This window comes from Strigops habroptila, chromosome 5 (genome assembly GCF_004027225.2).
Source record: "Strigops habroptila isolate Jane chromosome 5, bStrHab1.2.pri, whole genome shotgun sequence".
NCBI classification, from domain to species: Eukaryota; Metazoa; Chordata; class Aves; order Psittaciformes; family Psittacidae; genus Strigops; species Strigops habroptila.
In genome coordinates this window covers 44,412,605-44,435,243 of record NC_044281.2, presented here as the reverse complement: position 1 = coordinate 44,435,243, position 22,639 = coordinate 44,412,605, and the positions used below count along the sequence as shown (strand labels likewise).

The 22,639-nt window shown below is 37.5% G+C and overlaps 1 protein-coding gene across 16 annotated transcripts in view; it reads left to right on the top strand.

The window, feature by feature from the left end:
* Positions 1–22,639, top strand: part of MBD5 (methyl-CpG binding domain protein 5) — a 152,088-nt gene that overhangs the window by 50,180 nt on the left and 79,269 nt on the right. For 15 of the 16 annotated variants that reach the window (XM_030486981.1, XM_030486977.1, XM_030486982.1 and 12 more), the window contains one exon: positions 2,465–2,562. The gene's annotated coding sequence lies outside the window, so the exon portion shown is untranslated. Of the gene's footprint in view, positions 1–2,464; positions 2,563–11,759; positions 11,890–22,639 lie in introns of those variants that run through there. The other variant, XM_030486989.1, reaches the window with a different exon arrangement.

The window sequence follows — 22,639 nt, the reverse complement described above, 5'->3', positions numbered from 1 at the left end:
TTGTAATCACTGATAAGTATCTTCCACACTGAACTTATTAAACAAATGTGTTGATGGATTATGTTTTGCCTTCTGTACCAGTTAATTCCTCTGGCTTTATTGGTTTGGCATATAAAACAAGTACAACCAAAGCCAGGTATAGCTAATGAAAGAACCATATGGCATAACAGCACAAGATGGAGACATCTTGAGTTAAAGGTAATGTCTTGGGTTGAATGTTGATATGGCATACCTTAAAGCAGTAACACTTGGTATCTTCGATTGGGTTGTTTAATGACTTTGAGCAGCTTATCAGCAGAACTTGTTCACCTGTTTGTTTCACAGACTACTTCTCTGCACTTCAAGGTATTTCATCAGTCTTAGATTATCTGAAACACATTTTACCATTCCTTTCCTGACCCTCAACACTGTCTTGACCCTTATCTGAAAATGTAGTGAGTCTGCTGGGACAGCATCGCTTTCAGTCCCTGCACAGCAGGTTTTTTGTAAGTTCATAGCATCATTTTGTATTGGGAAATTTTTCCCCATATATCAATCCACCAGCTCGCAGTCTGGCAAGCATCAAGGCACAGTGTACGTCCAATTCCATTTTCAGATTTTTCATTAGAAAAAAAGAGTTAGCATGATCATGGTATAGCCTATGCAATTTTATTTCAGGGGCTGATCGGACAGTTACTGTTCCTACGAAGACTTTTAATTTTTGGAAGCACTAGAAAGAGCAGAGGGTATCCCTTTAAGTGTTCATTAACTTGCTTTTATGTGGAAGAAGTTGATTTGAAGGGTGTTTATTCTCAGGTGATGAAAGTTAAGGGGTTTAATTTGATTTAAGAAACAAATATGGACAATTCATATATAGCATTATAATAAAGCTGAGATGAAATAACTTTTTGTGTTGGTATAGGCAAACTGCAAAGAACTTGGTCATTTTGCTTTTAAAGGTATTTAATTATCATGGCTTTAAGCAGCAATAAATTGTCCACAGAGCCTGCTAAGTGATCTGGTGATCTGATCACTTTTCCATGTGTGTCCTGACTCCTGGCAATCAGGTGATCTGGGCCTGCAAATAAATAGATGGGTAGAGAGATAAATGACAGATTTTTTTTTTTTTTTTTTTTTTTAAAGATGTATATTCAAGATGAATTAGTTGCTTGTGTAAAATCCCAGTTGGATTGCTGCAGTGGTTGCACACTATCAGGAGTCAGGAAAAGGTTTTCCTTTGCTCAGAGTTAGATTCCTCTGTAATCTGCGAAAGACTAAACCAAGTGGAATCAACTGAGGGGAAAATAGTTTACAAGATGAAAGCTTTTTGACTTGATTAGTCCTCTAGTTAATTGCATCTGTTGCTCAATGAAAGATTTCAAAAGCATTGCAGCGTGTGTTAGGTTGTGCAGGTACCAGTAGGACCATCAAGCGTGTATATAGGAGTTGATTATACTGACTTCAGCCTGTTAGCAAACTTTCTGTCTCATGTCACACAGCTATGGTTCAAGTTCCTTCATTAAGGAAGTGTTCTCCAGAGCAGAGAATGTCAGGACATTCTAAACATCAGGAAACACCTTTTTACTGTGAGGGTGGTTGACCACTGGACCAGGTTGGCAGAGAGGCTGTGGAGATGTTCAGAGTCCAACTGGGTATGGGCCTGGGCCACCAGCTCTAGGTTGCCCTGCTTGAGCAAACAGGGTAGACCAGATGTTCTCAAAAAGTCCCTGTTAGTCTCAACTACTCCATGGAAATTTTGTCGTGGTTATGGTAGACAAGTAGTTTCTCTTTTGATGAAAGGAGTTGAGACCTGGAAGCAAAAGAAAAAAACCCAAAAGTTGCTCTTGGGCATCTTAGCATGAGTTGATTCCAAAGGAAGCACATACATAGACCAGTTCATCAATGCTGACCTTACCATGAGCATAGTAATTTTTTTTTAACTTCATCTTTCCATAGTTACAGTACTGAAATATGAAAACAGCACTAATAAATGATACTGTATGGTTATCCTTTGAGCAGTGTAGGGTTTTTTAAACCATAACTGGCATTTTTAGGGACGTTGTCTTAAAGTTACTTTTAACTCGGCGTTTCAAAGTTTAGGGGGGTTTAACTTTGTGTAAGCTATTAGTGTTCATAATATAACGCATTTTAATACTAATTTGTAATTTTGTCTTTTCTCATTTTTAACTCATGGGATGATTACTGCTGTTATTTTGGTATGATAACAATGAATTTCCCAAGTTTGGTATATTTAGTCATAAATACACTAATGCCAAGTAATTGTTATATTCGTCAAGTAGATAAATGCCTTCCCATGGCATTGGTGCTTGTCTGTTTGTTTTTAACAGCAGCTAATAAATTAATGTAATTAATGCACAATTTTACTTTGTGCCTTCTTAATTAAATATATATTAAAAAAAAAAAAAAAAATCCTCTGTCTAGTTGGAACTGACCTGGCTTATGTATGCTTTGTGTTTTTCTTCAGATCCTTGTTGACGATGTTGGTCATTGGAGGCATAAATATTGAAGAATATATTATTTACAGACAAGATCTTTGAAATCCGTTTCCTTCAGACAGCAAAGGTACATAAAATAATCTATATTATGCAATTTTATGTAAGTGATGTTAGGGTTTTACCTCAAAAATAACCAAAATTGAATAGCAGCTGAAATTTAGGAGTCTGACCACGGTTCAGAAGTTTCAACTTTTTTCAGTAAATTTATTTATCCTACTGATGTGAAAAATCATCTAAATTAAAGGCGCTCCATTTATTTTCTTCCTCGTAGTTGCAAGAATATGAGTCTTCAGGTTGTTTTCCACAGAGGAAAAAAAATGGTCAATCTCTTGGCAGTTTCTGTAGAAGTTTAAAAATGTGACTTCTTTTTAATTAAATTTTAGAGACACAAATCTGATGTGCACTGTGCTTGTGCTGTTTATTTTGAATGTGTGAACTTTTGAGCAAAATACCTGTTAGGTATTCAGGAGAGTTTTGTTTGTGTGTTATTTTTTCTATTTTGAAACTAACTATAGAAAACACTCTAGGTAATGTGGGAAGAATTTTTTCTGGTATGGAAATAGAGCTAATTTTCCCACTCATTATCTGTTGTTAATTTAATGTGTGGTAATATCTGAAATTTAGTGATGATTATATGGCAGTAGATTTTTGGTTAGCTGTACAGCTCATCTAAGAGCAAACCAATTAAGACATAATTTCAGAATATAATTGAACTCCTAATGGGACACTTCAATTCACTAGAAATTTACATATTTGCTTTTCTTTGTTTTAGTAGACAGGTCCAAAATGAGGTACAACTTCATTCTTCTGAATATGGAAACTTCACCTGAGACTTTTCAAAGTGAAGCATGTAAAATGAAGTTGAATGGATAAATAAGTTCATGAATAAGCTACTTAGTTCCCAAATCTGATCTTTGAATAGCTCTTATTAGCTGTTTATTTGAAGAATAAACCTTATTTTGTTGTTAGGACGCTGTGGCCCTGTTGATGTTCTTTTCACCTGCAGTGCAACACAGTGCAGTTCAACACAGTGAAAATCCATCTACTTAGTACAAAGTTTGTTCGGCATTCATAACTCCTTTACGCATATCTGGGCAGCCTGGATCTGCTGGGAAAGGGCTCATTCTGCAGATCTTTATAACTGGTATTTTTTTCAAGCAGTATGAACAGAAAATCATTGGAATTGCATAGTTAGTGCATGGATGCACTACCATGCATAGAGCATCAGGGCTGGGGCACACAAGGTCAGAGTTCTGTCTCACATCTGCGTTAAAAAATGAAGTATCTCATTTATGCAGTGTTTGCAATGCATTTTGTTTTATTGTCCCTTCAAGTATCTTTTTACGTAAGTCAGAGCTTTCATATGAAACCCTTTTTTTACTTTTTTGAGGGTTTTTTTCAGCCCAAGTTTAACTGCAAGGGCACTAAACGTCTACTCATGTATATCACCAAAGGCGGTCGACACTGGCAGATGCATCGGGGCTGACGCAGCCCTGGTGCCATTGTGTTTGTGTCGTTCTAGGTTTGCTCAGCTCCCAGATGATGCTGTAAGAGAACAGAAGATGGGAAAGAGTTAAAAAGTGGGGCATGTGTAACTGACCTACATGATCTAAAATAAGGAAACAGTAGCTGTTTGTTAGAGAAAAGCTCAAATTTATAAAGAAATTAAGGCATTTCTCTTCCCCCCTGCCCCCCCTCTTTTTTTCTTTTTTTTTTTTTGACCCCCAGAAGGGAAGACCTTTTTCATTAAAAAGATAAACACTACTGAGCTGAGAGAGGTTATTTTTACCTCTGCCATCTTGAGGTTAAATTTTTGGGTTTGTTTTGATGTTACTGTTTCCTTCAAGGATAGACCTTTGCATATGTTTTTATTTGTTCTAAAATGGCGGCCTATGACATTTGGTAAAGGAAAGCCAAATGTTTGGAGGGAAGAATTATCAAGGTTTGCATTTCGGCTAAGAAGAAACATCTTTTGTATGTGAAAAACTGGAACAGGGAAAGTATTTATTTCTGTAAGGTTAATGTCTTACTGGTAATTTCCTTAAAGTTTTAATATGTACATGTGGATAAACCTTGGGATGTTTCTGGGAAAGCCAAAAAAACATTTAGCTCTTACTCTCAGCATCTTAGCTTTTATTTTTCACTCTTTTTGTCTACCAATGCTAAAATGTCACAGCTGTATAGGTATGTGCAGACATTGTTTCTGTTCCATTTGATCTATTTTTAAATGCAGGGGCTTTTTGTATTTAATATGCATTATTGTGCTTGCAGTCTTAATACTTCAAAACCTTAGTGACCTTGGTTTACCCACTTGTACTTTGTACATTATCATGAAGTCTTTAATTATGTGATAACATGCCATTTTTCTCTATAGAAGGAAATCCTTAAATAGATGGCATTTAATCAGTATGCAGCTATCCATTATTTTTAATTGTTCAGTGTGTGGTTCGAGATCTTCCATACTATATATAGTTTTGAGACCTTGCTCTGCAGATAGAATTAAGGATTTGCCTTCATGCTTTACTGTGCCTTTAGCAACAGGTTTTCACCTAGGAATATCTGGCAAACCCAGCCTCTGAAGGCAAGGTTATTTTGCATAAACATTTTCAGTTCTAGGAGCTTTCCTTGCCAGCTCTTTTGACGGGCTGCTGAGATTTGTATACTTTGTACATTAGTTGCAGAACTGGAGTACTCACTCCATGAAGATTCTTTCAAGTCAGAAAAGTGAGATCAGTGATCCTCCATGAAGAGAGTAGGAATCGAAAGTATGGTTGGCCTGGGCATCTTTTTTTAAAGTCACGATTTCATTCTTCTTGGTTCTCAGTTTCGCATTCAGCCAGTCTTACTTGTATGCTAGTTCCTTGTATGTCTCATGTCCTGCATCTCTGTTTTCATTCTCCCTCATCCAACTAATTTCTAATGTCAGATGGTTTCTATTTCAAGTTCATTACCCATTCTCACACAGTACTAATCTTCCCTCATTTCACTTACTCTCCAGAATTACAGTTTTATTCTGGCCCCAGATTTGCTCCCCTTTTTCTCAGGGTGAGTCTGCACAGATGGGTATTGAAGGTTACACATCTTTCTACCCATACTCTTGAGTTAGCTGATGCAAGTCAACTTCACTACAACAGTCTTGTAGCTACTTCGGCGTGACTGAAGTGCTACGGAGGAGCAGTCTGCCTCTGTGGTGCACTAGGAAGGTTACACACAGCCATAGTGCCAAGATCAGCCATCTGCCAAATGGTGTCCTTGCTGTGGTGCGGATGTGTATTGAAATCTCACATTTCCAAAACTGTAAGTTTCAAAAAGCTTTAAATTGTGTAGTAGAAAAGAGTTTTGAATTTATGGGTTTTTTAATTATCCATATAGGAGTTTTGAGTATGAGCACTGTAGATTTTCCTTATTTGTAAACTGACATGTCACTTGGAGATTTGTAGTATTTATTTCAGCATGTAAGAGAAACCAGAATGATACATTACAAGTCCTCATAATATTTTTTTTCTCATTAATCACCTACAAGGGTGCAAAAATATATCAGCATTAATAAAACAGAAAACTGGTTATGCAGACTTAAGAAGGATTAGTGACATTTACATCTGTTTCTTGTGTTTTATCTTTTTAAACAGTACATGGAAAAATCTAGTAGCTAGATAGATTTTTTTTTTTTTTTTTTTTTTTTTTTAATTCTGTGCAATAAGATGATAGACATGTTTAGTCCCCTGTGCCATCTCCAGCTGCAAGCCGTGTAGTCTCAGAACTTTCTGAACTGCGTAATTCTGGGACTCATGATATATCACTGCACAAAATCAGGCCTCTCACTATCCAAACTTCAGAAGTTATAAGGCTGTTTAATTATACTGAGGTATGAAACATATGACTTGGCGATGCATGCACGGTGCTTCTCTAAATAGTTTGTCTTAGAACTGTGTCATTACTAATGTTCTGATTGTAGTTATTCTAAGACAGAGAAGGAACAGTGTCATGTTGCATCATTTTTCTCCCTAAAGCAGTCTGCAGTCCGGATTGACAGACAATTTTTCCTCAATTGTCATTAAAACCAAGGAGCCCAATTGTCTTTTCTGAAACCCTACTGTTTTTCTGAGAACAGTCAATTTTCCATCTCTCTCTCATCTTCTCATATGAAAGGGTTGGTTTTTTTGTGAAATCTCAAGTTACTCTAATGCAAGATATAAACTAATTCTAAGTTCTTAAAATTAATAAAGGGAAACCTACTTAATTTAAAAGTTAGTTCTACAGAAATTATTTAAAGGATTGGGGGGGGGGGGGGGGCCGGGAGATGTTCCTCTAATGTTGCTCTACAATATCACTGATTTTAGGTACATTTTAAAACCAAATTTTAGAGTATGTTTTAAATATGATAGATTTGATAGGTTGTTCTCTGCCTTAGCAGAAAATTTTGTACCTCTTCCACCAAGTTTTGCTTACTTCACCAGAGCAGGATGGTTTTTTTCTAATGGTCCCCATTTCATTTCCAGCTGGTCCTTCTGAAAAAATTTTCAAATAAAATATGGGCTGATGTTTTGAATTTTTCTGGAAACAGATATTGTAAATAAATATTGCAAACTACAAGGGCCTTTCCATTTTGAAAAATTGGAACAGCAGGCACCCTGAACAAAAGTAAATATTCCGAACGCTTTTCTTACTGTTACCAAATTAATAAGCTCAGTGGTTAATCGTAATTTCAAAGTTAAATATTGAAGTAATGCAAAAATTTCTGATCCTGTACTGCATTTCTCTTTAAAATTAACAACATCATAGCAAAACTGTTAAAATTCATCTTTTTTTAATATATAATTTTTCTTAGTGAAGCTAGGCATACATGCACGCAGCTTCTGAATTAGTTGCCTAAGAGTTGGCTTCGTACAGTCACAGTAACCTGGATGTCTCCAGAAAGTTTGGGGATTTTTTTATTATTTTAGTCCATGATGTTAGGAAGTTTTACAAATATCTATCCTTAAGTTTTCGTGTCATATATCAAGAAATTTCTGTGAAGTAAAAGCCACATCATCTTTGGTTTTCCTTAAAGTGCTATGGGTCTAAAATAACAGCAAAGAGCAGCTGTCATTATTTGTCAATTACACAAAATATTTCAAGGAGGTATATAGTTAGAATTTAGTACCTAGGATAAATTATGTTATTATTTTCTGTGGTAACACCAAACCAAATTCAGATCCTTGATTTTTGTTTTCATAATCCCTTGGGGGGGGGGAGGGGGGGGAACAACCCAAAACAGTACTTTAAAAAGAAGCTCAAAAGTAGCAAAATTAAAATCTAGCTGTTAATGGAAACCTAAGAAACCATTGTTTTTCTTCACATGAAGGTAGCCTGAAAGGTTGTGGAGGTGCTTTTTTTTTTCATTCAGGTATTTCATTTTGGGGTTTGTTTTTTTTTTCACCTTACTATAGATTCACATTCTTGAAGGCCCATAATCATGATTAAAATCTACTGAAATGGTTAAGGAGAATGAAAATACTAAAAAAGAGGTGTCTGTGCTGTGGTTCATCCGCCAGTGGTGCAAGGCTAGATCAGATGTGGGTAAATGCTGGTGATCCAAGCTAACTGTGCCAGCTTCAAACCAGGGCTGTCTGCAAAGCCGTGGGACTGCCAAGAGTTCGTCTCTTCCCACCAGTCCATCGGGAATAGAACAGGGAACCAAATTCTTGCTTAACTGGAGAGGACTGCAGACAGCTCAACACACAGCCAAGGGAATGAGGACAGAGTCAGGGAGAAAAGCCAACTTGGTCGGGTCTTTGTTGTGGGGACACCTACATCTGGGAGAAGCACCTGCTGGTCAGAATAACCAGCACCAGTTATTCAAACCAGCCACTGGCAGATGTTAAAAAACCAAAATGCTGTTATTGCTACACTATTGATACATAAATGGAAGTGTTCATTGTTGAATCTTGTGTATAATTTGATAGTAGTTTATGAGAAAGTATCTACATGCTGTCCTGAAAAAGGCAACAGGAAATGGAGAAGGAAACCTGGCCACAGGTACACCTTCAATAGAAGGCACACAGGGAAAAACTGTATAATATATGTACTGTATATATTATAATGTATTATAACTTAACCTCACCTAGATAATTCCAACACAGTATTTTTGCTTATGCTACTAATTCTTGTTTGGAAGTTTTATATATTTTCCAGTGTAGACATTTATATTGGTTCAGGTATATATCTTTTTTCCCTTTAATTTTCTTTTTATTTCAAGCGTAATTTAAGCCTTTGAGCGACAGCAAGTGACATTTTCACAGGCTAGATTCTGTAGGCAAATGAACAGTTGACAGTAGCCATAATGGCAGCCTGGAATAGTGTGACATGTAGGTGTTCTGACTGGAAGACACTCATTGTGTTGAATGAAGTTCTCATATAGTAGCTTTCAGTTTATATTGTATTCTCAGAGTATAGAATTAAATATATACCCATTACACATATGCTTCAGTTGTGTTTTTTAACACAATTTCATCTCTTGAATAAGAAATAGTATTACACAGTCTGAAAGGAAATTCAACAAATAGATACTGGCATTAGTCAAAGTCCTTGGCTTTTGTATTCTGTAGGTGTGAAACAGTGAGATGTCTTCCAATGTGGATAAATACACTGTGTGTTACCATACAACAGCTCTGTAATTAGTTAAGAACAACTCAGAATAAAGGTCTTGGGTTTGGTTTTTTTTTGGGGGGGGTGGTGTCCTTTGTTTTTGGGTTGTGGGTTTTTGGGTTTTTTTGGTTTTGGTTTTTTTTTTTTTTTTTTTTTTTTTTTTTTAGAAAGAAGAAGGGAGCGCTTGGTTGTTAGTTGCATCCCAACTTCTGGCCTCTTTACAGACTTACAAATCCCAAATATTCATATTCAAGAGACCTTGCTAAAGTTACCAAGTACCTTGTGTGTGCTATGAAATTTCACAGCTGGAGAAAGTAAAACTTTACCTGATAAAAGTTTAATGTTAATATTTCAGTTGGCTTGCAGAAGATTGGATAACTGCTATTAGCTGAAAAATATAATTAATTCAACATTAACTTAGATAATAGTACATATGTCTATACAGAAGATTGATCAGTAGGTCACTTTACTCAAATACCATTCTGTTATAATACCATTTAAAGCGTAAAACTATTAGTAAACTCTCTTTAACTATTACATCAACATAAATTTATGCACATGTCTTGAGCAAGTTAGTATTTATTAAAATTGGTTGTGATCCTTGAATTATTTGGAACCAGTGATGTTACAGAAAAGCACTGTTGTTCCTGCAAAGGGACACTTTAAAACATATTGCAAATTCATTCATATTATGAAACTGCAGAATGTTTCTCTTCCAGTGTAGCAAGTTAGCAAATTGCTGATTTAGATCGTGCTACTTAAAGACACATTGCCAATATTTAGATGAGTTTGCCACCTGTAATGAATAGTATTAAGACTGTGGATAGCTCTCTTACCTTAACTGCATACCTGCAATCTTGTAAAAACCAGCTATTTTACAATGTCTTCTTTTAGAAAGAATTGAGAAGAGTGAAAACTGAGCAAGGTACCTTTCTCAGCATGATGGTATAAAATCCGGTGGTTACTATGAAACATGTTTCTGTAATTCAGTTGGTTTGTCTGTTTGCTTTGTACTTAAAAGACTTCTTGGTAATATCCTTTCAGTGGGAATTATTATGCAGAAGTAGTACATACATAAAGATGATGATTTTCATTATTTTTCTTAAATTGCATTTTGTTGATGATCTAAAAGCTGAAATACATTTCAGAACTTAAAAATAGGTATGCTATTTCCCATGCTATTTCCCATGCTATTCCCAAAAAAAAAAAAAAACCCTTCCTTTTTGCTTACTTGTTTAGGATGGTGGGAGTACATCCTAAACACACCTATTTTTATTTAGTCCATTTTCTTAACAATTAAAAAAAATAAAACAGGCAGCCTTGTGTTCGCGATGTGAGCAGCAGAATATTGATGTTTCATTTTGGCAACACAAAAGATCTTGGAAAATAGCGGCTTTTTCACCCTTCTAGGACATAAGATCTCTCTAGGTTCTTGTTAGCAAAATGGGTCACTGCTTTAGGATGATTTACTGGTACATTTTTCCAAAAGCTTGTCATTCCTAGTTTAACTGAAGATAAGTAAGTTAAATGACCACTGTAACAGCTGTGTGGGACTCTCATTCAGCAGTAAGATACAGTATTTTGAAATCTCTCTAATGTGAGAGGACAAGTGTCACTGGTTTCATAGAATCCCGGAATGGTTTGGATTGGAAGGGACCTTAAAGATATCTAGTTTCAACCTCCCTGCCATGGGCAGGAACACCTTCCACTAGACCAGGTTGCTCAAGGCCCTGTCCAACCTGGCCTTGACCACTGCCAGGGATGGGGCAGCCGCAGCTTCTCTGAGCAACCTGTCCCAGCACCTCACCACCCTCACAGGGAAGAACTTCATCCTGAGATCTAATCTAAATCTCCCCTCTGTCAGTTTAAAGCCATTCCCGCTTGACCTATCCCTACATGTTCTTGTAAATAGCCTCTCTCCATGTTTCTTCCTGGCCCCTTTAGATACCGGCAGCCACTCTAAGGTCTCCCTGGAGCTTTCTCTTCTCTGGGCTGAACAAGCCCAACTCTCAGCCTGTCTCCGTAGGAGAGGTGCTATGGTTTGACCCAGGTGTTTCCAAATGAGGTTCAATGCCCTGAGATTATCATGACTGTCCCATCTAAACAGATGAAATTATGCGTTCTTTATGAATAGTTTTGATTTGTGCTACAGGAATGCAGAACTAAAATTCCATCTGAGACAGTAAAAGATGGTTTATAATTACAAATGAACCAGCCTGGCTGCAGCTGCAAGGAGGGGGTTAGGGAACAATCGGATAGAGACGGAAGGAGCAAGGTCCGGACATCTAGACTACACGCTGCATGAGATGGGGCTCATTTGGGAGGCAGGGTGAGTGAAGAGAGGCCAGCTGCATTTCCCATAGCTGCCGCCTGCTGCCTCGATGAAGCAGACTCTGTGAACACATGCTTAATGCACCACGTTATATTTAAGTACTTATGCGAAAGAGTGCAGTGCAGCTGATCAATGATAAAATGCTTTCAAACTAGAAATACGTGTTGTGAAAGCGTATCTTCAAGTGAAAATGGGAGTGGTGCCTTCAAATGGACATAGATTCTTTAGTTGTGTCGTCTGTTTTTAGCTCTACTCTGCTTATTTTACTTTCCTGCCCAAGACAGGTTCTGTTTTTTCCTAGGTTTCTAAGAAGAGAGTAAGAGAATTTAAAAACCCAAGAGCCAGGAGAGACCACAGTGACTTTTGTCTGGCTTCCGTCAGCATGCAGACTGTCACTTTTTGCAGAACCTGGTTTAAACCTTGTCTATTCAAAAGGTACCTGATGTTGTTTCAAAGCCCTGAAGTGATAGTGAGCTCACTATATCACCTAGAAAAGTGTTTCCATGTTAAATTATTTATAATAGTAAGGAATTGCATTTTACATAAAAGTAATACTGCTTTACCTTTCATGTGGAAGGGCTTAAATATTTTCTTTTTGTTTATACATACTAAATCTTTCATAATTGTATTCTTGCTTGTTCTTCTAGTGTGGTTTACTTCATCTCCTTTAGTTGTACCCATGCTTTTGCATTTTCTTGCACTATTTGCAAAAAGGAAAAAAATTATGCCAATTGTGAACGCCATTTGTGTGAAAATGATGTGCCATACAGTGTGCTAAGAAACACAGCCTAGCATACTTTTGCTATTGCTCTCTAGCATAAAGTTGATACATAGCGTACAAAGTTTGCAGCATTACTACAGACATGTCTTGTTTTATTCTCTAAGTTGCTGCTAGAAACAATGTTGTAGATGTTAAATAGAATTTAGAGATATTTTGGAGGCTAAAGCATTATTAAGCCTAGTGCTGCCCCAGATATAGACTCATAGAATCAGCTAGGTTGGAAAAGACCTTTAAGATCATCAAGTCCAACCATTACCCCAGGGCTTCCAAGACCACCACTAAACCGTTACACTGAGGGCCTCATCTACATGTTGTTTGAACGCTTCCAGGGACAGTGATTCCACCATTTCCCTGGGAAGTCTGTTCCAATACCTGTTCTTTCAGTGAAGAAATTTTTCCTAATATCCAGTCTAAACCTCCTCTGGCACAGCTTGAGGCTGTTACCTCTTGTCCTATTGCTTGTTACTTGGGAGATCAGCTGCTTCCTCTCTCCATCATCCTCTCAGGTAGTTGTAGGAAGTGATAAGGTTCCCCCTGAGCCTTCTCTTCTTCAGACTAAACAACAATATATAGTTAAACACAAACTTCTGTGGTGGGGAAAAATTCCATTGCTATATAGTTTGAGTCTACGCTTCAGGTTCTGGCTTGTGCAGAAGCCCTCAGAGCTCTGGGACCTCATGGTCTGCCTGTCGTTTCCTGTTACAGAGCCCTTCTGGAGAAGCAGCTAAAGCTGTAAATGACTTTTGGGTTCGGGTCAGGTGGATTACATTTTTGACAGGAAGGAAAGAAGTGTCTGACTTACTCCACCGTGATCAATTCCTAAATCCAGAATCAAGTATATATAAGAAGCTAAAACCAGTTTAGCCCCTTAGCCCGGGAATCATACTTACTGGCAAGTGGGCTGAGAGGAAGGGAGGCAAGGAGAGGCTGCAAAGGCTGTAATTTCTTCCTTACATGTTGGACTTAGCTGGGCTGTGTTCCTTAGAGTAAGTTTTAGCTTAGATTCAAGTTCATACAATATTTACGATAATGGGATGTATTCACTGAAAAGGGGCAGGGCGTTGTGGGGAGGTGTGAGAACCAAATCACAACATACGAAATATCTACTGGACTGACATGACAGTAAATTATTTGTTTAGGTAGAAACAGAAATTTATAAAGCCTACATCTAGGATTAAACTATATGTTTTAGCATTGAACTAAATGTGGTCATTCAGTGATGATGAAAAGGTGATTTTAAAGCAGGCAAATTTAAGTGTACAGGCATTGTCCATTATGCAGTTACTTAAGTCGGAGTTATGTCCTGGCTCTGTGGAAATTGGTGGTAGAACTGAAAAAGCATTTCAGTTATGTTCACGAAGTACAACGCTGCATTGCTGGAAGTGTATCTTGTTGCTACCTTCTGGATAGGCATCTCGTTCAAAATACCTGGCCCTTCTTCTGGATTTGACACATTTAGATATTTTTGCAGCATGTTTTGGAATGTGAGCTCTAGGCTAGAGATTCCATATCAGTTTATTTTTTTCTTATGTTTCCTTGAACTCATATAGTATTTTGTCCCATCTAAAAACTGTTCATTGACAACGTTAAGGAACACTTTCTGAATGCTGAAGCCATCTCATTCATTTCCTTGATTCTTTTGCTCTAATAAAAGGTAGAAAATAAAGATTTTGGAGGAGTGTTAAAGATGTTTCTAACAAGTTTCTCTTGTGAAGATTTTTCTAAAGAACATAAACATAGATTATTTTTTTAGTAGACTTTTCCATAACTCCAGCAACTTGGTGATTTCAGTTAAAAAAACTACTAGATTCAGGGTTTGGCCGATAAATGTAAATGGTGAGGTAACCTCTGATTCATCAGGATTTATCTAAATCTATATTGTATGCATTTGTCATGTACCTCTCTAAGTTCCCTTCTCTGTGTTTGCTGAAGAGAAGCTCCCCAGAAATTGGTGCCTGGTCTTGCAGTTGCCCACATGAGATCTTTAAAGACTGGACAGATTGTCCTTTGCCCCTGGGTATTTAAAACACACATTTTCAGGTAGGTTCCACTTACCTGTCATAAGGCACTGCTCCTTCCTGCCCCAGCACGCCTATGGAGGCAGCATACCCTGAGCTTGGCCTTGTCCACTCCAGTTAAAGACTTGGCAGTAAAACAAAATACAGAAGTATTTCTGAAAGCTCAAAGCAGAGAATGCTGAGTTAATACTTTCAAGACTTTGAAGGAAAAGAGTACAATAAAACCCCAAACCTAATCTGTGCTTTTAAAGACAACATACTAAAATAGCTAAATACATGCTACACCTTCAAGATAGTCCTTGAACATTAGAAGAACTTGAATTTTTTCCAGATTTTCACTTGCCTCACCCTCAGATGCATAATGTTGGCGTCATTTCAAATGCAGATGTTGGTGATCTCTAGGGCCCATGTGCTTTGTACCTTCAAAATTTCATAACTACAGCATAAAGAATGGTAGAACTAGCTGTCTACCTCATTAGGTTGATTTAATTTTTAACAGTCAGCTTTTGGTAGATTTCACATATGATATCTTTGGATGTATTTTGACAGGAGTACAAGATTGAAGGCCTTTGGCCAGTCCTTTTCAGGAATCAAACTGTCTCTTCATCTGTTGTTCTTTCAGTGGTTCACGCGTACAAGTCCAAAAATGGCTTTAGAGATTTGGGATGCAGGAGGAGAGCTTTCCTGCATGTCTGTTAATTTACTCTGATCTGTATTGGTGCCAAAAAAGAAAAATAATGATGACTCACCAGGAGAGGGTTTCCATTCTGTGTGAAGTACTGTTTGGATGTTTCACTAGTGTGGTGATGAGTAAAGCATTTAATAGTAGGACATCAACAGCTAGTGCTTTTATATGGACACTTGCATGGCATGGGCAGTGGTTCTCAGTGCTTTAAGTCCCAGATTATGCCAAGGCCTTTGGCAGAAACTGTATGTGTATCACTGTGTATCCAGGAGGAGGTAAAACCAAGTAAATCAGTTTGGGAAAATTTGCACTCATTAGCTGTTTAAAAACTACTGGTTCTGCAGCATTCCAAAGAAGGCTTCTAGAAAGAAGCTTAATACCCAATAATTTCACCCATTAAAGGTAGGGTCCCTCAACAGTTGGGTATACATAGGTTGTGCATGCAACGATTAGAGGGGCAGAAGGAAGTGTCACACCTGTGCTGCAGGACTCAGAGTGATGCCTGCCCAGTAGTAACAGCACATGGTGAGTTTTGCGTAATATTCGTGATGCTAAAGGAAAGTAATTACCTGGTGACTATGTCAGAATTAGTAGACTTTCAGACTTCCAGAGTTTGAAGAATTGTTTCCTGTGCTAAGGGAGATGGGGCTGGCAGCAGGGAGAGTGGGAGATGGAATGAGCCCTTGTGAAGGAATATAGAGGAATCTGATACATTAGAGAAACGCTCACAAAATATTTTACCTTAACATCATATAGTGTCAGTTCTGGTTGCTTTCATAATTTCATCCTGCTTCCTAATTTTGTAAACTATTTACACTTGGCAAGTTTCTCTTGAAATAAAGTTAACATTCCAGAAAGCTATCTGGTAACTTTGTATGTACCTGAACAGCAGTATCATCTTTTGCGCAAAAAATGGAAGAGTATGTTTAGCATTGCTGTTAAAACAAAAGATGCCAAAAATAAATTGGATGCCTGTTCTTTTTTGTCCCTTCTGAAGAACGAAATCTAAGCCCAGAGTTATGTTAATCCCTGGCACTTTATTACATCCAAAAATATAATAATTACTTATTGAAACAAAAAAGGGAAATTCAGAGTATGTATAATTTGATAATTAGGAAACAAAAAAAAGCCCCTGCAAAACAGCATCAGACATCTGAGCTTGCTCAGACCTGCAAAGAGCAGATTGTTTGTCCTCAATGCAGTCCCTTGGTTTTCTGTGTGCTCTGAGGGGTATGAAACTGCTGGGAAATAATGTCTATCCTCAGGGAGAGCAGCGAAGGAGAGATGTCTTTAGGCAGTGGGAGAGTAGAGTGAGTCCTTGTATCCTGTGTTTATTGTTCAATCTCAAGATCAGGATTTGTCTGCAGAGATGATCTTGGGTGCAGCAGGCACCTGAGGTTCGACAGGACATAGCTTTGTACAGTGCTCACAGTTCTCTCTCAGTTTCACATGCTTGGCTTTTTGCCTATCTTTCTCATCATTTTCTATGAACATTTTTAAATCACTGTTCTTCAGCTCAGTTGTTGGTTGGATAGGGATGTGGATCATTTAGTTGCAGCCATAAATTTGATCAGCATCTCACAGAATTGTTTTGATTGGAAAAGACCTTTAAGATCATCAAGTGCAACTGTTAACCTGGCACTGCCAAGTCCACCACTAAACCATGTCCTGAAGTGCCACATCTACACGTCCTTTAAATCCCTTCAGCAATGGTGGCTCCACCTCTTCACCAGGCAGCTCTCTTGATGCATCAGCTTTGCTCCAGGGTGCTGGTGGCTGTAAAGCAGTGGTCTGAGAGCTCTGAGCTGCCAGACCAGGTAGCCTGGGGAAGTGAAAGATGTTTTGAAATCTTGTATACTTTCCATTACAGGAGCAGGTACATGATTGTCAGGCCAGCTCCCAGAGAGAAATGTTGTGCTTTGCCATTGAGAAATCCTGGGATATCCATGCGTATGGTGTATATGGGATAAAGAGGAAAGGAGGCACATTGCCTCTAGGAAGTCCTGTTACAATTTTCAGTGATTTGAAAAAGTCGCTTTAGTACATAGGGAAAAGAGAAGATGAGCCTTGATCTAAGGTGCTAGAAATCAAACAGTTAATAGTACAGGAAATCTTTATGGCTCTCTTGCAAATCTTGCTCTGTTAAAGGGAACATGACAATTTTAAATCAACTGTCCCAGGCAATCAACACTGGCTTGAAGTGTGTGCAAACTGCAAATAAATCTGTGCCAGAACTTCTTGTGCTAGTGCCAGCTAAAAAGAAGAAAGAAAAAATCAGATTGATAAGTTTCAAAGCTGATAGTTGTGCTTAAGTGCTATGTTTGTAAATCACTGAATAACTTCTCCATTAGAACAGTTAATATATGTAAATGTACATATAGTGCCTTTGCAATAATACAAAATACCTGAAATCCTGAATTCCTTGCTAAGCTTGCAATATTGCAGTAGCTAAAATACAACCTGTAGTAATGTATTACTATCCAGCTTAACCAGAGATGATTTCGCGAATGTCAAATAACTTAATACTAAGGATATTCAAAATTCATGCAAAACATGTCAGTACGTCTGACCTCAACTCCATAGTGGCATAATGATGTTAAATTATTTTGCTATAGTTCCAAAAAGTTTCATGGATTAGGATTTTTAGAAGTACTACTATTTTATCAGTGGGAAACTAAAAAAAAGGTTAAAAATTCTACCTCTTCGGCTTTTCAGTTTACCTTAGCTTCTCAAAACGCCCATACCTCAAACTGTCTTTACAGTGTAACAGACCCTGCCTGTTGCTGTAGTCATTTTGGGCAGAGCATATCTTTGCTCTGAAGGCATGTTGGATCTACATCTTGGTTTGCCTCTTCATACCTAGTTGCATACATGGCAGCTTCCAAGTTATCTTCTGTTGCTGATCACGCAAAAATTTGAAAGCAGAGATTAAAATAAGCTTCTACTCCTTTTTATTGGTTTTATGTGTTAGTCTACTCATAAATAGCATCTGGAAAATATGCTACGAAAACGCATTTCTATCAGACGTGTCAGCAAAAGTTATACAGAGCTGCTGAGCAGTCTGCCATTAGTAAAGGGCTGCGGTGTTCACCTGAGAAGAATTTAGAAGACCAGTGTGAAATCTGAATCCTTCAACAGACTTGCGCTCTTTCATACTTGCACATAAAGTTTGTATTTTCAGCTTTGGGACCTGTGTTGCGAGAGCCCTGGCTGCTATTCAGTGTATGGCTGCAACAAATTCGGAGTTTGCCGTGGGATTTGTGTTTGGCTTAGAACAATGAATAAAACTGATGAAGTAGAAAAGATAGTTTACTCTGTGCCTCCAAATTAAGTGCCACAAAATGACTTGGTTACATCAAGTGGGAAGAGATACTGAATAAAATATTTTGGTGCATGGGTATAACAATAGTTCCTGATGATGATATGAGGAATACTAGATTACAGTATTACTTCTGTGCAGGTGAAGTCATATTTTCTGTATTTAAGGTTTCTTTGGAAGAATAAACCATAAGTCTGTCTAAAGAAAAATCTTGTTTCAAACTGATCATTTTCATCTGCTGCCTGAAATACTTGAAGGTGCTGAAGTACAAACGTTTTTTACCCTACTGTATTTATCATAGTGTGCTTAGTTGGGCTGACCTACAGCAGTTACAAATTATTTGACTGTTTCTATTTACTACAGTTTCGTGTATGTTTTAGGATAAATTTTTACCCGGAGTAGATTAACATTGCTTTGTAGCGAAGCACTGGTACATAGCGTGAGAATCTAGCTGCATGAGTAGATTCTTAATTTTGGTAGTTCAGCAGAGGACATGTTTATAGTTCAAAAAATAAGTAATTCAGAAGACTGTGTCTGGTTTGTGTTGACTATTTGGAACCATGCTTAAAAATTACTAATTCAGTCATTCCATTTAGTAACAGCTAACTATTAAGTATGTGAACTTACACAGCGTTAGGACTGTTTTAGTAATGTCCATATTCTCTGTCGTGGCTTTGTAAGGCATTACACATTATAACAACACAATGGAGGTTAATTTTAATAGTGCTTGTGTTGGCTTTTTGAAGGTACCTCAGGCTTGCTTTCATAATTTTCTCTGAAACTCTGGGTTTGTGTGTAAGACGAGTCACTTTCTCTAGCATTGAAACTTTTGAGGAGGTACATGCTATACTAGAAGTATTCAAGAATGTAACCCTCAAAAAGATTGTAGCTACTGCAGTTGAGGAGAGACTTGAACACTGTTATTCGTAGCTGCTAATGCAGAATGTCAAAAAAAGTATGCTAATGATTGGGGTGTTGAACTAGCCCCATCAGGTTGTACAGATCTCAGTTCACTGAGAATTAAAGGCATTCTTATCTGTTTTTCAGGCTACCTTGATGTTGTTATGAAATTATTGAATTATTAAGAAATAATTCTTGTTGCCCAAAATTTAAATGTTTCCATCTGTTCACTGAAATTGAGCAACAGCTAAAATAGGCATTTCCTAATGCGCTAGTGCAGGTTGCCATTTTAGGTAGAATCTTAATTTTGTGTCTTTATGTATGACCATGTTTTGTTGACATCCTCGTACACTAAGATGAGACAGCAAGTCTTTGGTCCTCAAGTGAAGGTCCTGTTCATCACACTTGTTGATCATCTTGTTAATCCAAAGTGAGGGTGAAAGTAGAATTCTACATGGTTATTTTAGGTCCCAACTTTTGTTTAGAGGTGTTTGCCACGTTTCCACATTCACACATCCAAAAAAGCTGACCGAAAATTTCTCTATTAGCACAGCTACATATTGCCATCCCCTGAAAGATATTTATAAAATCTAATAAAATTCTTCTTGTGTGCAATTGCTTTCAGCCATGAGTGCTTTTTGAAGGTGGCAGAACCATTTGGTTACTTTAAGTCAGGCATGCACCTGCTTGGTTTGAATCAGTTTTTAGTAGTTAGAGCTCAAAACTACTGAAATAGAGGGGAGGCTGTAAAGTCAGGAAGAAATAGAGGGGAAGCATCAACTTTCATGCTGTAAAGTCAGGAAGAAGTTTCCACATGAAGTACATGTCCAGACATCTGTAGTTTCTGTTTACCTGATAAGGTAAACAAAAACCCTATGACGAGGGCCTGTAGGTCCCCATAGGTGCCTTAAGTTCCATCCACTATACTGGGCTGTCTCACCTCTCTGCTCTCGCATGGTTTTAGGTGCAGGTAGTTGGCAGCTCAGGCAGTCCAAATGGCTGGACCTGGCATGTCTTCTTATATGTCAGACTAAGGCCACTGAGCACTGCTTCCCAAAATTTGGGAAGTGTACTCTTACAGCTGTCAAATTTAAAGCAAGTTTGTATTATGATGAAGATCGCTTTAGTCCTTAGCCTTCAGGTCACCATTAGTATCTTAGCACTTGGTTTGAATAGAAATCATTTTATCTACCAGATTAGTAGTTGTCAGGGGATATGATTGTCCCATCAATTTCAATCTAGCGTAATTCAGTAGGAATTTAAAGTTTTTCTCCTTGAACGGATGTCTCAGACTCTCTTTGGGAAATGAATTCTGTCATCTGGAAGCTCCCATTAACTCCTTCCTACCAGCCACATACCTTTGAATTAGAGAAGTTTGCAAGTACAGAAGAGGCAATAAAAGCTTCAGGGGTCAGAAACTTTCTCTTGTACTAAGCCTAAATCCAGGTAGTGTAAAAACATGCTAAGAATGAAGGAACTGGGACACTTAGCTTGTGGCTTCTGTGAAGAAGGAAAAATCCAGTCATTAAATTACACCAGTTGACGCTGTGTAGAATTCGCCATTTTTTAAATTCATACAGAATTGTAAGGCTATACTGCTATTACACTTACACTTTTTAATTATTAACTTGCAAAGTAATTAAAAGTGTTTAACTTATTGTTAATGACTGCAGGCGTTAAACAATTTTGGTCTTTTGCGTTGTGTATTAGAAGATTCTTTGGCTTCAAAGGGGTTTTTTGTGGTAGTAGAGAAAATTTGCATAAAGTCTTGCAATAAAAAAAACCCAAACTTACGTGTAACCAAGTTGTTTGTCGGCTGTTACTAGAAATCTTTTTCTTGGATTCTTTGTGTACTCTGCTGACGTGAAAAGCTGGCTAAAATGAAGCTAGCAAAATTCATTTGTTAGCTGCTCTAATGCAGGGAACACTTTTCTGGAACTCTGTAGGACAACATTCATACAGCTATTCATTGACTTGCTTTCTGAAAAAACATTTTAGAAACAAGAAACCTAACACACTTTATATTTTGGATTTACATTGTAGATTTTGGAACATAAACTTAGAGAAAAGAGTTAAATCTGTGATGTATTTTTTTTTCTTAAGAGATTTTTTTGTTGTTGTGATAACTTTGTCTTCAATCCTTCAACGTGTATTTGTGTATTTAACTTAATTGTGTTTGTACCTGCTATTGTTGATGTCCTGTCAAACACTTTGACAACTTTAAATGCTTGGTTTTACTGTCCACTCTTTTTCTTGCCTAATAATGCTTACAGAGCAGATGTGGGATAAAAAATTTCGTCCAGGTTTATGGAATTGTTAAGGGAAGGAGTGTGTTTTCATGGGGTTATTGCTAAGGCAGTTCTGTTTTCATCCTCTTCCCCCAGAAGCCATTTGGTTATCTCAATAGACCAAAGGGATAGCGTATGTATATGTGTGTGTGTATATATACATATATAGTATATATAGAGATGCTGTGTAATAAGTTTTTTCAGAAAAGGTATTGTAAGTTTTTAATGATGTAATGTGTTCTCTGTTTTTTCATTCACAGTTTGACTAGCTGACACTTTGTCATACATTGGCAGCTTTGACTTTTAGCTGAGGAACCTGCCTTATTCTTTCTTATTGGGAATTGCTCAGAGTAAAAACAACATGAAATTCTATAAAATAAAAATTATCACTTCTGTTGTGCATAATCAAGTGTGCAAACCAGACCAATAAACCAGTTACATGCCTCTGTCCACTCATTATTCTTGAGCCTGCATAGTTCTGTATTGCAAATAACTGCATTAAAATAGGAATTTGAATATATATAACGTTTTGCTTATAGTGATCTGAAAATTGAAAAAAAAAGTTAAAAACCAGTCAAACAGCAGGTATGGAGTGCAGAGGTATCAGTAGCCATTTAAATGATGGTCTGGGATTACTCTTTTTTTTTTTCCCCCAGTGGTTAAGAACTGTGCAGCAAAGGTTCTTATTGCCTCCCCGATAGCTTTACACCAGCTCTCTTCCAGTATTGCAAATGCTGAGTACATGCTTGAGGATATTGAACTAAGTATCAGAATCTAATTAACTTACTGCTATCAGATGATTCTTATGATCAACTTGCTGTAGGAGATGTTTAATGTAATGCTTTGTCTATGTCAGCTGTAGCTAATACGGCAGTCATCACCACTGGGTTTGATTTATTTTTTTTTTTCTAATTACAAGTCCCTGCAATGAGACAGCCTGCCAGAAGGCAAGGATGGCTTGGTATGGCAGGTAACACCCCTGTTCTCAAGTCCCAAGACAGCCCTACCTGCTACCTCCCTAAAACTCTTAATGTTAGTACTTACAATCTCGCTGCTTACTGAATACAGCAGGATGGCATCCTGCTTTAGGAACTAGCCATGGGTTTGGTCATCCTGATTTTGTGATGTCAAGAAACTGACAATGTTGTGGATTGCTTTATTACTTGCTTGGAAATATTGTCTCGTGTGGCTGAG